This window comes from Mustela nigripes, chromosome 3, assembly GCF_022355385.1.
Source record: "Mustela nigripes isolate SB6536 chromosome 3, MUSNIG.SB6536, whole genome shotgun sequence".
Lineage (NCBI taxonomy): Eukaryota > Metazoa > Chordata > Mammalia > Carnivora > Mustelidae > Mustela > Mustela nigripes.
Window position 1 is genome coordinate 29,336,448 of NC_081559.1, and position 16,706 is coordinate 29,353,153.

A 16,706-nucleotide genomic window follows, 5' to 3' on the forward strand; every position below is an offset into this window, starting at 1 on the left:
AGACTTCATATTTAGCTAGTGACAAAGATGATACTAGAGTTCAGGTCTCATGTGCGCAGTCTATTTCCAGAGCAATTTGCTGCCTTCTTCAAGGTTGGTGTGTTTAATCATAAAAAATGATGAGTAAGGTTTTAGGGAGACATTGTATCATCATCTTATTTTATCTGTATCCTCTCATGAAAGTAGAAGAAATTCAAGTAAACCCACAGAATTGAGAAAAGTCATTAATTTTTTTTTTTGGATTATCTGTGCTCTGGATTGAATTGTACCCCCTTCAGCCCCAAAGATATATTGAAATCCTAACTCCCAGAACCAACGAATGTGACATTATCTGGAAACAGTCTTTGCAGATGTAGTCAGGTTAAGATGAGGTCATGCTAGGTTAGAGGAGACCCTAAATTCAATGAATAGTGTCCTCATAGGAGAGAGAGATTTTTCACACAGAGACACCCAGGGGGAAGATAGCCATATTATGATAGAAGCAGAGATTAGGATTATGCTGCCATAAATCAAGGAATGCCACGGATTACTGGGAACCACCAAAAACTAGTAAGAGGCAAAAAAGGATTCTTCCCTTGAGCTTTGAAGAGAATATGGTCCAAAATTGATTGTCAACTTCTAGTCTTTGCAACTGTCAAAGAATAAGTTTCTATTGTTTCAAGCCACACAGTTTGTGGGACTTTGCTAAGATAGCCCTGGGAAACCAAGGCATCTTGCTTGCTCACTTCTGTTGGCAATAATATTCGACCTATGTTATACCTAAATGAAATGCAAAGTAGAGAAACTGATAGAATAAAAAGGCCAGGGATTCAAAAACAACTTCATCCATCCCCTAAAAATAAGCCACTGACAGAAACACCTGTATGGCTAACCAGGAGCTGAGTTTGTGTAGATGACAGTCACACAGCCTGATCTCACGTTTCTTTCCATCAATAAAGGAGGTACCAATGCCGCCACCTTTTTCCCTTTGGGCTGCTCTGGCTTAGGCCTGAGGCAACAGAGCAAATCTACAGGCAGGATCTTCTTCAGAGTTGGTAGAAATGTAGAAAATTGGATCTTCATGGGGAAGTTAATATTCACCAAAGTATTCTCTGTAAGTTCATTTTATTTGGGGTGTGACAAACATCTGTGTCCCTTGTCATCTTCTAGGTGTGAAGACAGATACCTTCAGAGTTGACATTCCCTCCTTTCTTCTTCTAATTCTGTTGTGATCTGAATGCTGGTTTTCCTGCACAGGAGAAAGTGATGTTGGCACCCACTGAATTACTATGTTCTGCTCCTTCGGGGTTCAGAGTAGCACTTACTTTTCTTGGTTGTGTTAGTCATTATCCATTTACAGTCATTTACATTTTGAAATCCTTATCCTGCTGCATCAAAGTATTAATGGGGGGTGCAGAGCAGCTGCACCAAGGTAATTTACTTGGCTTTTGAAAACCTCCTCCAGATAATCCAGAAAAATCTGTCACATGGGGACCACAATTTGTCTGATTACCTTGTTCTGACAGATGCTGGGGTCATATGCTTAGACTTTTATTTTTGTTGCTTTCATTTGGTTAATTCTATTAGTGGCTTATTCCGGACATGAAAGTCATTTGCTATTAAAAACAAATGTCATCTCAAAAGGAAAATCCCAAGGCTGCCTTTCCTTCTGATCTCCCCATCAACAGCAAAGTCTGTATGTTCAAATCAAAAGTGTTGCTTTGCATTAATTATCTTCTCTACCTCTTTAGTGTTTGGGGGAATAATGCCTCTGAGTGAAGAAGGAGAAAAACGTCCTGATTGTTAGGTGGATTTGAAGCTGTCCTTTGGACTGGATTTAAATGGCCCAACCAAGTTTGATGTCAACTGTGAAAGTTCTACTGGTGAGTTTGCCAGTAACTCCCAACTGACTGAGAATAACTTTTTACCCCCTCTTCCTCAAGTGCTAATTTGTTTGGGCCCCCAATGTGCTCCTCTACAAAGTCAGATTTCCTAGTTGCTCTGCAGCAAAGTGGACATGTGATGCAATTCTGACTAATGACATGTAAGAAGTCTGAACCCCCTCAGACTTGTGGGAAAATTTTGCTTTCTTAATGTAGGCATTGTTCTTCCCTCCTCCTGGCTCCATTGTCTTCCTTCCTGCCCATGAAATGTCTCAAGCTGGACTAGCCATCTTGTTACCATGCAAGAGAAGCCAAGAGAAGTGCAGAAACTTTGCCCCTGATGCACTTAGCTACCAAATCAATGCCAGGAAATGTCTACTTCCAGTCTTCATCTTTCATGGGGAAAAATAATCCCCATTTTATCCATACCACAGTTCAGTGGATTTTCTGTTATGTGCAGCCACATTTGATCCTTGGGTGATACAGTGGATTTCTAAGAGCCCAGTGTGTTTCTATGTCTTTGGTTGAAGAGTTATGTGGAGCCAGAAGGAAATAGGAGCCAGGGAGGGAAGCCTGGCAGAGAAGAGCCCTGGCATTCACTTGTGTGTATGTCAGACTGAGCCTCTTATATTCTCAGTTCACTCTATGGCTTAGGGCTTTATTGCTGTTCTGGATAACTTGTCAGAGGGATTCCCTGGGTTTCCAGGCCCTTTTGGGGAATTGCATTTAATGAACAACTGCTTTGTTCATTTCCTCACTAATTTTCCATTCTTGAGAGAAAAAGGAAGCTCTGACTGAGATAATGATATCCCAGTGCCCATTAGGAGAGAACGATGTACTAAGTGAATTAAGGAGGTGGAAGGATATATTTTTATGAATTGAAAAATGTCATTTTGTGTACAAGAAGTCATTCTGAGTAAGGACAAAAATCCTCACAAAACCCAGAAATGCAGCTGGATTGGATCATCTCTTTTCCTGACAAACCTTTAAAAAATTTGTTTCAGAATGTTCCAGTCGTTCTTTACCACTGCAGTCTGAAAACTGGGAGTCTACTGGAGTCTTCTTGAAATTATTCTGCTGGATGTGGCCGTCAGAGTGTCAGCTGGGGGTCTAGTCATATTACTACCATGGTTGGGAGATCTGGGCTTCTCCTGGGTTTTGGGGGGTGCCCGGAGAGGTATCCCCTCATGAGGATAGGCCCCGTGGGCCCTGACCTAGAGAAAGACAGCTATTGTGGGCAGCACTCCAGGGCTGCAGAGGGACAAATCCCCTCATGAGGAGAGCAGGGTAGACCTCTCTAGATTTGCTTGTTTCAATAGCTAACTAGGTCCAGAGAATTTGTTTACTTTCCATTGCTCTGGCTGTTCTTTTCATATAGCTTGACACAAAATCCACCTCCCCAGATAGCAAGTAGGAGGCAGGGCAGAGAACCTGCTCTCAGTTCATCTGAAAGATCTGGGTTCTGCCCTAGTTCTGTCATTTATATGCTGGCTGACCTCAGATAAGTAATTTAACTTCTCTGAGCCTTGGCTTCCTCTCTATAAAAATAGTTATTCAGGTTATCTATTATTGCCGCATAGGAAATGACCACAAAGCTCTCAGAGGCAGCCAACAATAATTTCTTACTCCCATACTGCTGGTCAAAGCGAAGGGCAGTGCTTTCTAGATTGCTGAAGAGTTAGCCTCTGACCCAAGTTGTAAACTGCTTCATGCAGGTTTTTCTGGAGCCCCGGCTGGAGGACAGTGGCTACCAGGAGCATGTTTTTCTCATGATGGAGTTCGGCATCTTCTAGGCTGGTGAGTGGAAACCTGTGATTCTCAGGCTTGTAACACGTGCTCTGTCACTTTGGCTGTCACTCTATTGGGCAAAGCAAGTTACATGGCCAAGTTCCACATCCACAGGGTGGAAAATACATTTCTGCCATGGAGGAGGTGGGAAGTAAATAATTACTGAACAATATTCTAATGCCTGTTCCTGCTGAAAGAGATGTTTTAGAGTCATAAGGAGGATGATGAGAGGCATTCAGCATGGAGGCATACCATAGTAAGTACTTATTCAATGCTAGCTACAGTTTCTGCTGCCGTCACGGCTATGTCTATTATGTTACACTCCCAGACTTAGCAGGGATGTGGGCTCTGGTGGGGAATACATTGAATAGGCTGTACACTATTCAAGACCTTGCTGGCATGAGAACCACAGCTTCTTCTCCTCCAGCCCAATAAGCAGTGATCCACATTTTGACCTCAAATGGCCCATGGAAGCTTCTGAGAACTTTGGATCATTGTGATGTTGTTTCTTATGTACATCCTTGTACCTTTATAGCATGTGTATGCTGGTTCTCATTTGACTCTCTCGGTTATCCTGTGAAAAAAACTGAGAAACCACTGCCGTTTTCAGTTTATGGAGAAGAGAACATGTTGGGTTAATCCCAGGTGACATCTGTCCCTTCGGCCTTGGGGTCTCAAGTTTGCATGGCCAGGTATCATGTTCATGACAAGGGCATTAGTTGAGGTGTAGGAATTAACGATAAAGATTTGAACGTCAATATTTCTTCATTCCTTCATTCATTTACTTATTTAACAAGCAGACATGTATGGAACCGTTGTTATGTGCTCCATAAGCACTGTGGGAACACCCTGTAAGGAGTGGAGGGGTAGTTCCAGGCCCCTCTGGGGTTCAGAGCTTGGCAGGGAGTTGGTGGTGAGGGCCAGAGTCAGGAAACCTGAGCTTGCCCACCACCCATGTGTCTTTCGTGAGCCATATGCAGCCTCCTCCCATATCTCCTTAGAGCACCTACTAGGTTTGACTAGATCATTCTTTCAGTTTGCACTGGAAGAGTTCAGGTTTCCCAGAGGGCCACACATTGACCTAGTTGGGGACATACATAGTCCCTCACTTGAGTAGGCTCTCTCTGATGATGGGGTTGCAAGATCCAACAGTAGAGTTGGGGGGTCAGGGGTCTGGGTTGCTTCCTTGGTCAAATGGAAGATGGGGAGGCTATGTAATGATACCCCCTTCCCACTCTATTTTTATTTTCCTGTCTCTGAGATGGGACCTATGATGTACTGGATGAAAAAGGTCTTGATTAATTAATTCCTTATTCTCAAGCCAGAGATAAACTCACAATTAAGCCTATGAGTGTAATAGAGATTATTTATCCCCATTTTACAGATGAAGAAACAGGCTCACAGAGGGTCAGCTACTTGTCCATTGTTTTGCTAGAATCCCAGCTGACTTCACAGATGCTTTCTAGTCCTCAGATTCCATAATGCTTTCCCATTCACAAACTGTCAGTGTTGTGCTGTTCCTTGCAGTGCCCTGAGCTTGCCAACACTCACCTGTCAGTGTTGTGAGGAGGCCTGAGGTCGGAGGGGCGAACAAGGAATGAGAAGCTCCTCTTCTCTCTCCCACCCCAGGGAATCCTTGTATTCCTCCTTTCCCCCAACCCTGGATTTTGCAGGGGAAATCAATCCAGGACCTAAGCCCACTGGGTTAGGGCTTATCATGTCCTGGGTTGACCTCGATTCAACAGGGCACGGCCAGTCTGTGCTGGGTGGGCACACTTAGCTCTCCACAAGTCCTGGCTCCTTGGTCTTTGCTCATCTTTGGCCCCAGTTGGCTGTGGACCTAAGGTCTCTTGGTTGCTTTATCAGTTTCCCTCCTCTGCTTTTGTTCAAGGTCTTGGCTTCAGAGCTTCAGGATGTTTCACAAAGAACAAAGTTATGTGGGCTGCCGGGAGTGTGCACACTAGGACAAAAGTCTACTAAGGGCCTTATATCTGCTATTTGCTCAGGTGCATTTAATCCAACTCCTGTGATAGAGGTAGTGCTCTCTTCATTTTAGGAAGCTCAGATAGGTTATTTATCTTTCTCAGGAATACACAGCTGGTAAACAAAGCTTATTTTTCCATCACGTAATTCTTTCTTGTCAATAATAGTTGCTGATATGGGTCATATGTTTCTTATATGTAATCTGCAATCCTCATTAGCAACTCTGCCTTCTTTACCCTTTATTGCACAGAGGGGTTAAGTAACTTGCTTTAGGTCACACAGCTCATGTTATAGTAAGGAAGTTTAAGCCTGGGGCTGTCAAGACTCCCACAGTTCTCTTATTCTTTTTCTCACAGAGAAAGACCTCTTGGGCTTCCCAATAATCTCACTGAGCTGCTCACAGACTCCCATGTGTGGTAGAAGACTAATTAAAAGAATAGCAAGAAAACATTCTTCATTTAAAGGGCAGCCTGTGTGTTTGATGTGCAGAGGGAGAGGGTGGGAAGTGAAACCCCATCTCCCGTCTTGGCATTTGGTGGGCTGATTGTAACTCTCATACCCTCTTTCCGAGCATCTTTTGCTGGCACCACACTTCTCCTAGCATTTGACTCCCTGAGTCTTTGGTAAATGGCTGTGGCTCTAAGGACCGTCATCTGGCTGGGGCCCTTATGACCTCTGACCCCTATCCTCCCAAACCATTTGAGGTCTGCAGGCACAGCCCATGGGAGAATAGCCCCGGTACAGGCAGCTTCTACCACCAGGAAGTGAACTAGGATCTTGCCTGGACCCCAGCCCAGTCTCAGAATACGCAGCCAATAGGAGGTGACTGAGAAAGGGTGTTAGCTCATTGCAACCTTTAGCATCATTACTGTGGTTCCTCTCCTGCCTTGGAAAAAATTGCCTCTTTTCCCTGACTACTCCCTAGCACCTTCACATAAACCCAGTTGCTGAGGGCCAAAATGGACCAAAGCAGAGCACATCCAACTCACTCTGTGCTGTGAGAACAGCTAGACTTTGTGCATTTTCTAATCTGATTACATTTCCAGTCCAAGCCCTCTTTATTTCTCACCTCCTAATTGATTTCCCTGCTTCCACCCCTACAATTTATTCTTTACTCAGCAGCCATCCTGATCCTTTTAAATTGGAAGTCTGATCATGTCACTCTTCTGTTCAAAGTCCCCTAATAACTTGCCATGCTCCTCAGAGAAAAGCCAAAGTCCTTACAGTGGTCTCTAATGATCAAGGGCAGGGGCCAGCATGCTTCCTCTGCAAAGGGACAGATAATAAATAGTTTTGGCTTTGTGGGCTATTGGTCTCTGTGGCCGTTACTCAACTCTGTGAGCATGAAGGCAGCCACTGACAATATGTAAATGAACACATGTGGCTATGTCCCAATGAAACTTTGTTCCCAGAAACAGGCAATAGGTCGGCCTGTGGTTTGGTGACCTCTGCTCCAAGTGACTGCCCTCTGCTACCTCTTGGCTCTTATGATCTTGTCTTGTCCTCTGCAACAGCCCCATGGATATCTACAAACACTGCAAGACTTTGTTTGGGGCCTTGCCCTGGCTATTCTACCCAGAACATTCTTCCCTTCTGTATCCGAGTGTCTCCTTTTCTCATTTCCTTCAGATTTCTGCTTCAGTGTCATTGCCCGAGAACCCTCCTTGGCCACTGTGTCTGAAACAGCAACCTTCTCATTTTCTTAGCACCTCACACTTTTTTACTCTGCTTTATTCTCCTCAATAGCCCTTGCTACCACCTGTATATTTATTTATTGAACAAGTAAATGATTTCTTTGGCAAATATTATCGAGGGCCTCCTTAATGCTAGACAGCACCCCAGGTGCTGAAAGTCCATAAAGAACAAACTGGATGAAAGCCTTCTATCACGGGACTTTAAGTCTAGCTGGGGAAGACAGTGAACGTAGTGAAAATAAATATAAATGTGGAAGGTAGAGATAAATGCTTTACAGGAAGTCAGGCTGGGCAAGAGGGCAGGTCGAGGGTCATGTGCCTCTGTTTCTCTCTCAGTGTTCATCCTTTGCCTGCCGTCACTGCTACGGTCTTTCGAGTTACTGCAACGGTGCCTTTAAGTCGCTTTGCTCAGCTTAGAGCCTGCCACTGCGAAGCGGTTGACAAAATTCCGGTGCCAACAGGGGGCGCCCCAGACTGCGCAGAGCTGGCTGTGCCGCGAAGTGTGATCAAGACAGGGGCCGCTGGGCTTCTGAATGGACAGGAAAGGGAGGCCAAGGCTGCCGCGGAGGGATGGGGAAGTTGGAAGTTGTGGGATGTAACAGGATCTGAACACAACTGCCTGCACCACAAGTGTTTTTCATGGAGTGCTGCCTAAAGTACCAGGCATTACGGGACAATGCACTTCTAAGTCGGACGCTTAATAAATCAGCCAGGCATGCATTATTATGCCGCCACGGAGCCCTTGTTGTGTCTTAATGCTCAATTATACAGCACGGAATCTGGGTCGGGCTTTCTGTCATCTTGGATGTGTGGCAGAAATGGCCTCGCTCTAATTGCTCTACATGGGAATGGGTTCATTTGTGTTTGGCGGGTGACTCACGCTGATTGACAATTAGATTGAAGGGGCCTCACCGAGGATCACTGGCTCAGACAGCTCAAGACCTTGAAAGAGATCTTAGAAGTGACCCTAGTCCAGTCTGCTCCTGCTGCAGGTGGGAAAATCAAGGTTCACAGAGAGCAAGTGACTTGCTTGAGGACACCAGATAGGTAGCCATGGAGGCTCAAGCCAGGCTACTGACTCTGAGTCACATACTCACCGCACCACCCCAGGCAGATTCTCAGCACAGCCACTGCTGCCCTTCCTGTGTCGGTGGCAAAGGCCATGGATGGTGACATTTGACTCTGAAGCCGAAGACCGACGGGAAGAAGCTGTGCCTCATTTACTTGAATAAAAATGGACAAACCGGTTAACAAAACAACAGACTTCCATGTTTTATGGATCCCTAGGGACCCAGTGAACTCATGCTCCCAGATTAAAGGAAAGAGGAAAACCATACCCTCCTTGCTGAACTATGCTGCCTGCTGGTTCCGCAGTGCCTCAGCAGTCTCTGGAATGGAGATTGTCATGTATGACAGCTGGAGAGCATTATCGCTTGAAGACTTGCATTCTGGCTTTTATATTTGATTTACATAGATCTGCATACTGTATGCTCTGGGCATTGTTTTTCTGTTTCATTCCATCTTCACAGCCTCTCTTCTCTAAGCTCAGCGGGTATTTTGGCTTCCCCAGCTCCTCTGGGTAAGACAGGCCCTTGGCTAGAGTTTGATCTGGAGAAACATCTGGAAGTTCCACCTCAAGGAGAGGCTCTGGGGCAGAGTGGCTGCTGGGCCAGTGATATATTGGAGTCATGTGGACTTCATTTCTCTTACACTTCCAGGACAGAGGCCAGTCCTTGTTTCTCTCCCATCTCCCAGGTCTCTGTGTATAAAGTCCCAGAGGGGTAGCTTTGAATGTCTGTGTCTGGGGCAAAGTTGTACCTTCAAGACGCCATGGAGAAATGACCACATTTTGGGTACCTAGATCAGTCCTAGAGGATAAATAGTACCAGATGAGAAAGGCAAATTAAAACCACAGTGAGATACTACTACCCACCCAGTAGGATGGCAAAAATGAATGAAACTGATAATACCAAGAGTTGACAAGGATGTGGGTCAAGTAGAACTCCCATATGTAACTCAGAGAAGTGTGAACTGGTATAGTTGCTTTAGAAAATCCATGCCGCTCCTGTGACCTGGCAATTCCATTTCCAGGTCTTCCAGCAAGGGAAGGGAGTGCCTATGTCCTCCAAAATTCATGGATAATAATGTCCATAGCAGCTTCATTCACAACAGTGAAATATTGGAAACTACCCAAATCTATAAATCCATATACTTGTACAGTGGAATAGGGCATGGCAACATAAAAGAATAAACTGCTTCTAAGCAGAATGAATGAATCTCACAGCACAAGAAAACAGACATCAAGAATCCATACCATAAGTTGCCATTTATATGAAGTTCAAGAAGAGCAAAGCTGGTTTGTGGTGATAGACTTCAGAACTGTGGTTACCTTTGGGGAGGGAGATGGACTAGGAAGATGCTGGGGGAAGTTTTTGAGGTGATGAGAATATTACATATGTAAAAATTCACTCATTCACTTATAGTGTGTGTCCTTTACTGTGTGTCTGTTAAATCACAATAAAACCAAAGTAGATAAAAAGACTCAGGTGAGAAAGCCTCCAGTCCTATTCTGGTAACATCCCATGTTAGTCCCAAGACTTGCAGGACTTGGACTCTATTTCCAGACTCCTGATACCAGTTTGCTTTCTGGATTATGGGCTTCAGTATTTCCTACCTGCCTACAGGTAGAGGTTTAAACATGCCCTAACCTGGCTACCTGCCTCTGTCTTAGTAAATACAGGCACACCTTCAGGTTTGCCCAACTTCAAGTTGAGCTGATGGTATCAGAGTTTGCCTGCTCTAAAAACAGCTCTTCCAGGGCCTGCCTTCTCTACTCTATAGCCCATTTAGTCCAACCCTTAGTAGTCAAGAAGAGATGGGCCAAGGATCTCCCCATACTACATCCTCCATCAGCTCCCCACACTGCCACAATTTCCAAGGGGCATCTGTAGAGCAGATACTCTGTTACTAGTTGGATAATAAATCCTGGATAGTCTCAATGAGCTGGGTTGCACAGACCCATCAGGACTCCTTTGGGCTAAGCTAATGGTCAACTGAAGGCTTGTAATAAAAACAGACCACCCTCTCCTTGGACCCTCTCTTCTAGGATAGAGATGGCAAACACCACATACATGGACCAACCCATCCTCTCCTGGCTTCTTCCTACCCCATGGCAGACATTAGTCCTTGATTATGGCACTTTTTCTAATAAGCTTGGATGGAAAAGGTCTCCAAGGAAACACAAGAGGCAAAGGGTATGCTCAAGTCTCTGGAGTTGGGCTTCTCTCTTAAGGCCTAGCCTGGGAGCATTTCCTCCCAGACAAAAGGTAACCCTGGGCATGTCTTGCCATACCAGCTGCCAAAGGAATAAGAGAGATGAAAGTTCTAGACCTGGTTCTTAGAAGTAGATGTTGAGAGAAGGATTTGCCTCCAAGGACTTACTAAGGAAATGCTCCCAGGTTATGGTAGGGGATGAAGGGGCAAGCAAAATTAGTCTCAGGCAAAAGTCCCCTAGAGGTGGCTTTGCTCAAGATTGGTAGGAGCATTCTAGAGGATGAGTTATTCTAGGCATTGTCCAAGGGAGCTGGGCTTATCTAGCTTTGCACCCGTCCATCATTGATCAAGGGTTTCTGGGGAGAAGTAAATTCCCAGGCACCCCTGGCTGTCTGTCTGTGGGGAGCATGCCAGTAGCTCGAGGGCAGCCCTTCAAAGATATACTTTAGGTGTGGGCATGGAAAGTAAAGGTGCACCCAAACTGGGGTACACAAAAACAGTAAAATACAGATACTCTCCACTACTAAAGGCAATTCGAAGAGATAAAATGCACAGGAAAGATGGTGCCTAGCAGCAGCGTGGTCTTGAATCCTCCCTACTACCGGGAAGAATACAGGGAAAGAAGAGGGTGATTGTGTGTGTGTGATCAACCCCCACCCGACCCCTACTATAGCTGTCCGTCATGGCTGGAAAAGAGGAAGGGGCGGGGTACTGCCTCTAGACACAACCACTACAAAGGCACAAAGACATCCCCCCCCCCCCCCCCCTCCGGCAGAGGCTCCCAGCTCCTAACCCTCCTGCAAAACCCGCTGGCATCTTGATCACTTTTGGTTTCACAGCATTGGATGATTTCGGAGTGCTTTCCTGGGCCTGACTTTATTTTCATTCCTGTGAGGTGGGCAGGGACTTTTGTTTCCAGTAGTCACATAATAAAAAGGGTTGATGTGCTTTTCGGTAGCCTTCTTTGTGCTGCTTCTCCAATTAGTTTGTATTTTTGTCTGGAGCTGACCCTGATTGTCTCTCTCCACAGCTGAACTGGCAGGGTTAAGGAGCTGTGTTAATTCCGCACCTTTAAACAGTCCTCTCCTCACCCCAAGTAAGAGAACGATTTTTTTTTTTCTTTTGCTGTGCAAAAAAGATTGGGACCCTGGACACCTGGCCCCTGGTGTTGCCTCGGCCCACCTGCTAGCTGTTAAAATTCTTTAACCTCTCTGGGCCTCCGTTTTCTCATTTGCAGTATAAAGAGGTTGGCCTAGATGACAACTCCAGTCCTTGCTCTGAAATTGTGTGCACACATGGCTCTGGGTTATGGGAATTGTGTTTCTTTGTTCATTAGGAACAAAGAGCAGGACTCAGATTTTAAAGTTGCCACTATATTTTGCTTCCAATACCTTACTTTTTAGGTAACATTTTTCTTTAAGAGGTGAGAGCTGGCTGGTGTAAGGGGATCTTCCCCCTGCTTTTCTGTCTGTCTGTCTTTCTTTCTTTCTTTCTCTCTTCTGTTAACATTAAAGCCCCTGTCTTCAGGGAAGAAGAGGCTGTTGGATGTGTTTTGAATGTTTCAAATCAAAGCCTGCCAAGGGAAGGGGAGCTATAGGTTTCAATAAGCACCTTTCTTCAGCAATTTTAAAAATTTCACTTATGAGGATAATGAAATCTTCAGAAACCGTAGGAGACATACCAGGAAAAAAATATATGATTCATCAGTGGAATTTCTTTAGACACTCTCTGTCCCTACTCCATTTGTCCATCAGGAGGGTCTTCTCTGAAGTCTTTTGCATCCTCCCAGTATCTTGGGGAGCTTGTGTGACCAGTGTCCCCACTCGCTGTTGACCACCTCAGCTCCTGGGGCCCGAGTTGCCACCCCATGCTGCTGTGTGCCCCTCATGGCTAATGTTTCCCCCGGCAGCCCAGGCCTTCCAGAACCAAAGCTCACTTCTTTGCATCCTGTTCTCTCAGTGTTGCTCTAGTAAAAACAAAGATGTGGATGTCGTGGTTCTGAGACAAGATGTGCTGACTTGTTTTGGGTGTGGAATCCACACCCACGCTGGGGTTTAGGTGCCTTGGCTGGGTGCTAACCACTCAGAGGTCCGTCTGGGTGTGAGGACCCTGACCGAGTGCGTGCCCACTTCTAGTCTGGAGAGAAGTGGGGGAAGCTGGCTTCTTTCCTTTTATAGGTTTCCTTGAGATTTTGCCAAAATTCATTCCCAGCTATTTAAAGATTAAGAAAAGGAATACATTTTTTTTCAAGAACCTAATTTGATGTACTTTCAGGGGAAAAAGAACACATACATTTAGAAAAGGCGACATAAAATCCTCAAAGTCTCCCTTGAAAGGACAAGCTGATGTTTAATGAAAAGCAGTGGGTGTGGGTGGATTCTGTACATTTTCGAGGATCAAGTTACCTGCAAAGAAAGAAAAATTGTGGGATGGGTATAACATAAACAAAAAGCAGAGTTCAAATGAGGACTTTAAGAAATTAAAATCAAAAGGAACTCTTCAAAAAAAGTGTCCATCTTGGGTATTAACCTCCAAGATGGAAATGAAAACAATTTTAAAAGGCTCTAAATAAAAAGGCAACCCACATTTGGGTGTACTTCAGATCTTTTGGCCTCTAGTTTTCTGTGGGAAGCTATGGTTTCCCCTCATTTGCTTGCTGGGTGTAGCATTTGTTTTCTGTGATGTGCATCTAGGATTTCTTACTGGGCTCTCCAAAGCTGTGCTGGCTTGAAAGAGGAGGGCATTTTGTGGTTCTCATATGTGAGGCCCTCACAATGTGTGCATCTAGTGTAATGGTGGAAAAACACAGACCAGTAAGCAGAGGACTTAGCTTTTTTGGTCCCATTTCTGTTTCTCACACTGAGTGACTCAGGGGAAATTACTTTCTTCCTCTGAGACTCCATTCTCTCGCTATAACATGAAACCTTGTCTGAAAGGGTTTTCTAGGATGATGGAAATATTCTCTTTCTGCACTGTCCAATATGGCAGCCACCAGGTGTATATGGCTTTCGAGCCCTACGAGAGGTAATAGAGTGGCTGTGGAATACATTTTAATTTTATTTAATTTCAATTGCTAGTGGCAATTGTGTGGCAAATGTGTGGCAATTAGTGGCAAATGTGTGCTAGTGGCACACACAGCTAGTGACTAATACATTGGATAGAGCAGTTTTATTAAAAAAAGTTTTTTTGTTTTTCTAAAGTAAGCTCTATACCCAATGTGGGGCTTGAACTCATAACCCTGAGATTAAGAATTAATGGTAAATGTGTGCTAGTGGCACACATAGCTAGTGGCTAATACATTGGACAGAGCAGTTTTATTAAAAAAATTTTATTTTTCTAAAGTAAGCTCTATACCCAATGTGGGGCTTGAACTCAAGACCCTGAAATTAAGAATTAAACGGTCTACCAACTAAGTCAGCCAGATGGTCCTGGATAGAGCAGTTTTAGACAGTAGCTGAAATCCCTTTGATTCTAAAATTCCATGATTCCATACTCTGGTGCTCAGGCTTGCATTGCTAATCATTCACCAACATTCATCAGATCATTATTTGGGGCCTTGCCTGATCCAGGTGCACTTTTAATTCCTAGGGAAATAAAGATGAGTAAGGCAGAGTCCTTGTTCCTTAAGGCCTCACAGTCTCGTGGGAAAGAATCATAAACTTCTAGAAACTGTAGGCTGTTGAGGGCTTGAGACCCCAGGGAAAATGGAGAGGAGAGCCAGCCTTCGTCAATATTTGTTACACATGAGTCTTTAACATTCGCTGAGCAAGGATGTATGGGCAGGCAGTTTGTTCCAGTTAGGTCTGGCCCACTTTTTCTCCGTAACCTTAAGAGCTAAAAGTAATCTGGACATTCGCCAGCTGCTGAGTCAAAACCTGGTTATTTTTAGCCTTGGGAACCTTGAAACCTAGTTAGGGTAAATAACCTAAAAGAGTGGGACTAAGAGATTCACTCTTTCATTCAGCAAATAAGGACTGCATGTGTGTTGCATGTCAGATGTTGGCTAGACGTTGGGATGTGGCCACGCAGGAGATAGGCACGGGACTTCCTCTCTGGGAGCTCGCTTGGCATTTGAGGGAGGAAGAAGATATCATGTAGGCAAACAGACAATGATTTTAAATAGTGTTCAGAAGAAAAGAAGATGTGGGTAACTAATAAATATAATAATAATTTTTAAAAAAGATTTTATTTATTTGAGAGAGAGAGTGAGTGAGAGAGAGCACAACAGAGGAGAAAGGGGGAAGCAGTCTTCCTGCTGAGCAGGGAGCCCGATGTGGGGCTCAAACCCAGGACCCTGAGATCATGACCTGAGCCAGAGGCAGATGCTTAACCGACTGAGCCACCCAGGTGCCCCAATATAATAATAATTAAAAAAAATCATTTATAACAACCTAACTGAATCTGCTGGTCTCTCTGGCTTGTGTCCTAAAGTTAAAACAACAACAACAAACTGAAAAAATTTCCAAGCCTGGCTGTGCTGCTCACTTTGCTGTGAATTTGGGGAAGCTCAAGGTTGTTGTTGGGATGCAATAATATAATGTGGGTGACAGGGCCTGTAAAATCAGTTAAGCACTCTAATGGTAAGGTTTCATTATTATTGCTTAAGCTCCAAAATCTCTTGGTGGATAGTGATTGACTAGTTGAGGGCCTCTGGTTTAGCACCTGGGAAGGGGAGACCCAGGAGAGGGACCAAGAACAGTTGAGGGGTACTGTGGGTCAGGTGTTTTGGAACAGTGCTCTCTGTAGCCCTTGGCATCCATTGAGAGACTGGCTCAGTGGGTCTGACCCTACTTTAGCTAGAACTGCCTGATCTTAACTATTCCATATGTTGCATGTATGTGTAAAGTGTTGATAAAAGTGTCTTTTAGATTGAAAAGTGATTTTGGAAACTGGCTGGTGGATGCTGAGAATGACTGGGATCACCAGGGCTAGCTGGGTGCTGAAGGAGCATAGGTCACTCCCCTCCCACTCCCACCATTGTGAGGTTTTGCTTCCTTTTAGAACCACAAGGGTATGAGCTGTGTGGTCAGTAGGAAGCTGGGAGAATCCTTGAGGCAGGATGCAAAAGGAGCAATGGTTTCACCAGACCCCAGAGCCTTATTTGCAAAGCATCTGCGGTCCCTACCCTCTTGTCCCTGTCAGGCGGTTGATGATGTATCCAAGGACAGGTAACTAGGGACACACAATAAGCTACTCCTAAACACTGAGTGGGTGCTCTAGGCTCTGTCCCACAACACCTCATGGAATTCCTGGTGCTCGGTAGCTTCCATCTGCCCCACCATTCACTCTGCACCCTTCCCTACCCAGCTTGGGGCCCCAGGCAGAAGGCATCTGGGGGCTCTCTGGCCTTCTTGTCTCTTTTGGTTTCAGCCGATGGGAAGAATGGAGACCCGGAGAGGTAAGGAGAGTGAGGTCAGTGCATTTATTCATGCGTCTCCTTTTCTGTCCCGTTGCTATGAGCCGGCTACCCTGATGGTCCAAAGTAATGGGGTACCCTCTTTGCTGAGCTCCCGCTTTCTTTGGGTGGATATCACTAGGTCTGACTGGTGCCCCTTCAGGTCTAGGAAAGGTAACCAAACCCACGTTGTTCGCCTCAGGGCACTGAACCCTCCTCTGTGGTTTTGCTACATCCTCTGTACTCCTTTGTAACCAGTTCCTTTACTAAATGCTCCTTGGATTATCTAGATTTGAATGAACTTTCAATCTGATGGGGTACGCAGCCCAAGAAACCCACCAAGTATGGACCCTTACTACTGCTCTCTTGAAGAGAAGGAAATTGGGAAACAGAAAGGTTAGGATTTGTGTCCAAGGTCACACAGCTAACACACAAGCCTCTGGGATTAAACATCAGGTGATCTGATTCCAGGAGCTGTGTCCCTAAGCAATGCCTTGTAGTGCCTCTCGGAGCAGGGGAGGTGGGGCGGAGAGGGGAGGTAGAAGGGGTGAGGAGTTGGGGCGATGCGGGCGGGAGGGATGAGGGGAATGGTCCAGGGCATGACTGTCATCACAAAGTCTAATGTCCCTTTGATCTGTTGCTTCCTCGTTAGCTCCTCCTGCCTGTCAGCCTGGCCCGGGCCATTAGGGACCTGGCAGACAGCCTGGAAGA

General features: G+C 45.2%; 1 long non-coding RNA gene across 1 annotated transcript in view; it reads left to right on the plus strand.

The window, feature by feature from the left end:
• The first annotated feature begins 3,590 nt into the window (after positions 1-3,590).
• LOC132012893 (uncharacterized) overlaps positions 3,591-16,706 on the plus strand; it is a 67,682-nt gene continuing 54,566 nt past the window's right edge. The window contains exon 1 of the long non-coding RNA XR_009402796.1: positions 3,591-3,659. This is a non-coding gene — a long non-coding RNA (uncharacterized LOC132012893). The remainder of the gene's footprint in view (positions 3,660-16,706) is intronic.